Here is a 3,963-nt window from a genome sequence, read left to right on the forward strand (position 1 = left end):
CTTCGCCGCTGTCGCGGCCGGGCGCGCGCACGGCCACCGGAAGTTCAACGGCTCGTCCCGGAAGTCAGGCGTCTGCTACGCTTCTCACCCGCTGATAAGCGTCCCCATTGGTGTATTTTGGCATTTTGTTCTCACTTTATTGCATTTTGGCTGTACACATCGCGTTCAGATCGCAACTTATGCTATACCGAAATATGGGACGTTAATATGAAGCAGAATTTAATTGCAAAGGAGAACGAAAATGTCATTTGGGTCTTGGTTTGAGAGGAGACGACGCAGCTCTAACGGGATTTATGCTAGAAACTTATGCTAGAAAGAAAACAACGTGGGCACGGCGTCAGGCTGTAGCCGAATTCGTGCGCCCGTTCTGTCAAAACAGTTGTCAGTAAAGTGGTCACTGCAGAGCCTGCTGCCTGGGAATGGAGAGCTACCCTAGTAGCACAGAATGTTGCCCGAACATTTCCACAACGTTTCCCCTTAACGTTGCCAAAACGTGGCTAATGTCCGCTTTTTTTATCGTTAGTGCAATGTTTCCCAGAAACATTGCGTCAACATGATATTAGCATTGCTCCAACATGGGGGCAACGTTTTAAGGGTGTTGTTTTAATGTTTGGATAACGTTGTTTCTGACGTTCGTCAACGTTGCTACACTCTTGGAGCAACCTTCCAGCCACGTGCGGGACACATTTGAACAACGTTATGAGACGTTTTCTGATGACATTGCAGCAACTTTTCAGCTACATTTTCGCAACGTGCATACCACATTTAAGCATATCCCTGTACCATTCGGACGTTGTGATAACATTGCTACAATCTTGCAGCAACTTTAGATCCACACTTTTAACATGAAGTTAGCATACAAAGAACGTTGCTGCAACGTTCAAGCAATGTTTTTATGAAGTTGCAATAACATTCCTACAATTTTGCGGTAACTTTCCAGCTATATTTTTCCAACGTGCGGGTAACATTTAGAAAACGTCGCTATCATGTTCAAGCGATGCTTCCTACAACGTTACCGCGACTTTACAGATACGTTTTTTCCCCACGAGGGCCGCATCCGCGCACTGTTGATATGACGTTCAAGCAATGTTTCTCTTACGAAGCGATGATATTGCAGCAATGTACAGGTAACTTACAGTTACATGTATCTAATATACATGCAACAATAACTAGATGAAAATATTATAAGTTAACTTTTTCCTAGACAGACGATTGTTGACTGCATGATAAGCGAGCACTTCAAACCTCGTCCTCATAAACTCCTGAAAGGTATAAACTGGCATTTTAGACTGCATGTTCATACATTTGATCCGTACACTGACCAACACACACAATTAAGGCAGTCCGGCAAAATAACAAACTAAGAAATGGCGGAATTTTAAAGCAAGGAACATGCCAGCTAGCGTAAATAACAACACTGACACTCTTTAAGATGAAAGAACATGTGCGTTTTATTTTACCATTAACAATCGATCCGAATACGTATTGTGTTAAAGCAATTGAATTTCGCAAGTACGCTGTTTCAGCCGTTGTCTTCGTTTTTCTCCTCCTGGGCTTGCTTGTTCTTCTGCCTTGACAAGTCAGTTTGATGACATACTTGACGGCCATGAACCCAGTAACATGGGGTTGTTACTGCCACGCTTCTGCGAAATGAAAAAAAGCTGTAGTTTAGGAGAAGTTGCAAAGTTGTTACAGCATAGACAATGTCTCACCTCTCAGAACACCAGGACTTTTGGCATACAATATGGCCTCATCAATTTTCTTGTACTGGCACTTCAAATGAGGTTTGACTGCCATTCCTGGAAAACAAACAAAATGGCATTGCTCTAACACACAGGGTGCTCAGAAGCTCACCTGCAGTTTGGATGACGCTTGCTGCCAGATGAGCTTATTCGTGTGTCAATGTTGTGGTGCTGGTAAATCATAAGGTATTTCTGAAACAAAACAGAGTGTATAGAAGTGGTTCAGAAAACTGAAGTGAAGCAAATTTTAGCTAATAGAGAAAACCTTACCTTTAGGAAGGAATATTATAGCAAAACAGGCCTCTCCACTTTTCACTTTGTCTTGCTTGTTTAACTTTTTCTAATGCCCGTGCCAACTTTATGACGCACATCGCTTGAGTTGGTTTCTCAAGCATCCCTGGAAAACAGAAAAGGACAAAATACTGAATTATATAAAATACCTTACAACTTTCTTTCCAGGCCATTGAGTAATTAAGTGAAAAGTCTTCGATCAGACAGCTTGCCAGAGAATTTTCAATTAACAAGAGAAGCCGACCAACTGATGACGACGTGGTACGTCGGCAATCATTGAAAGAGGACGATAATTACCTCAATGGCCATAAACATAAAAACGCAACGAACAAAAATTAGTAAACAGGCAAATGTAAAGAAGGGAAACATTACATGTACAACTAGATGAAATTACAACCGTGTATTTTCTTGGTTGCCTAATTTTACCTTTTGCTCTCGAAAAATGTGCTAAAAACTGGCTTGAGCTGTTTTATTTTCTTATTTTTATTTATTTTTGATCATTTTATTTATTTATTTTTATTTGTCATTTATTTTCTTTATAGTTATAAGCATCCGACGTAGACCAGCCTTTCACATGGAAAATATGTGAATACTACAAAGACGTCAGGCGTTGTTTTACATCGTAAGATGGTTCGCATAAGCAGCTGATAACATATGGCTTAACTGCAACGCTAAATTGTGTTCCGTTACAGCATGCCGCCGAAACTCGCGTGAAATTAAACATAACAAAGTTATATTTATTACTTGTATTTTTCGCGTTCGTGAGCAGCTGCGGCGAGAAGTAAATTAAAAGCCAATCGTACATATCAAGGTTCTTGCAGAACATATATACACTCGATTTCAGCATCATAACAAAAAATCTACTACTGAGCGCCCACCTGATTTCTCATTATACTCTTTCCATAAAATTTAAGTGAATACGTGTTCCCCTTTTACAACCGTACGCATTCACAAAAGCAAGGATATGCTTAGAAGTTAGAAACGGGAGGGCAATCTTGTTCCCGCTCTTTTACGAAGTAACCTGCATTCGAAAGAACGAGGCGAGCTCAGAAAATCGAGCGCTTACCTTCACTGGTCGGTTGCTATGAACTTTCCGGCCCGCAAATATTCGCCGTAACATGCGGCGACACAACAATATTTCGTATGACATGGTTCCTTCTCCATTCCGTTTGATTGTGACTATGGCTGCTCCATTCTGAAAAAAGCGCGCGCATTTCGTCTACTCTTCCCAACCCACCGCCGGCTGCCAGTCGCAAAGGAGCATGAGGGGAGGACCCCTCTGCGAGGGGCGCGCACGTGTGCGCGTGTGAGAGGAGGGTAGGACGCTGGCCAAGGACGAAAGCCTTTTCTTTCGGTCTTTTTTTTTTTTTTTTTTTCGGCCATCCCCCACTTCGCGCTCGGCTGCTGAAACTTCCTTCGCGACACATAGAAGGGACGGGACGGGACGGAGCGTCGACGAAAACAAAAAATAAGGCATGCAGGAAGAAAGGAATGCGCGAGACAGCGTGCCTGATTCCCAGCTGAAGTCTCGGAAAAAGGCGGGGTTCCGAGAACGCCTGGCGCCCTGCTGTATTTCGTTTCGCGCCAAGCAGAACGCGACAAGTGTTCGATGCATTGGAACCTCTTACGAATAAAAATTACACCAGGAAAAATCTGAAGATAGTGTGTGCAATGCTATTGGAAGGGAACAAGAGCAAAAATTTTCAGGTTACTTGGAAGGTTCGTTTGTATAATGAGAAAAGATCCTTAAAATAGGCCAATGAGCTTTCGTACAGGCAGTATCTCCTGGAAAATGGGTGTCACACCAGGGTTAGGTCTTTGTTTTGTTTTATTGTTTCATATATGTTACAATATCATGGTGTTCTGACTTTGGCGCTCGAGGTAGGTGAAATGTCTATGGGGAAGTTGAAATATAAAACAGCCCACTTCA

At 42.5% G+C, this 3,963-nt stretch overlaps 1 long non-coding RNA gene across 2 annotated transcripts; it reads right to left on the reverse strand.

The window, feature by feature from the left end:
* Positions 1 to 1,426: 1,426 nt before the first annotated feature.
* Positions 1,427 to 3,216, reverse strand: LOC144146058 (uncharacterized). Of its 2 annotated transcripts, XR_013317649.1 has the most exons (4): positions 3,100 to 3,216; positions 2,013 to 2,139; positions 1,713 to 1,934; positions 1,427 to 1,643 (listed from the first exon to the last, which is right to left on the reverse strand). It is a non-coding gene; the product is annotated as an uncharacterized LOC144146058 (long non-coding RNA). The 2 variants fall into 2 exon arrangements; XR_013317648.1 differs by lacking the exons at positions 2,013 to 2,139; positions 3,100 to 3,216 and having other exon boundaries at positions 1,713 to 2,006.
* Between the last annotated feature and the right edge of the window lie 747 nt (positions 3,217 to 3,963).

This window comes from Haemaphysalis longicornis, unplaced genomic scaffold (genome assembly GCF_048455015.1).
Source record: "Haemaphysalis longicornis isolate Haplotype H1 unplaced genomic scaffold, Haemaphysalis longicornis Haplotype H1 scaffold_7, whole genome shotgun sequence".
Classification (NCBI taxonomy): domain Eukaryota; kingdom Metazoa; phylum Arthropoda; class Arachnida; order Ixodida; family Ixodidae; genus Haemaphysalis; species Haemaphysalis longicornis.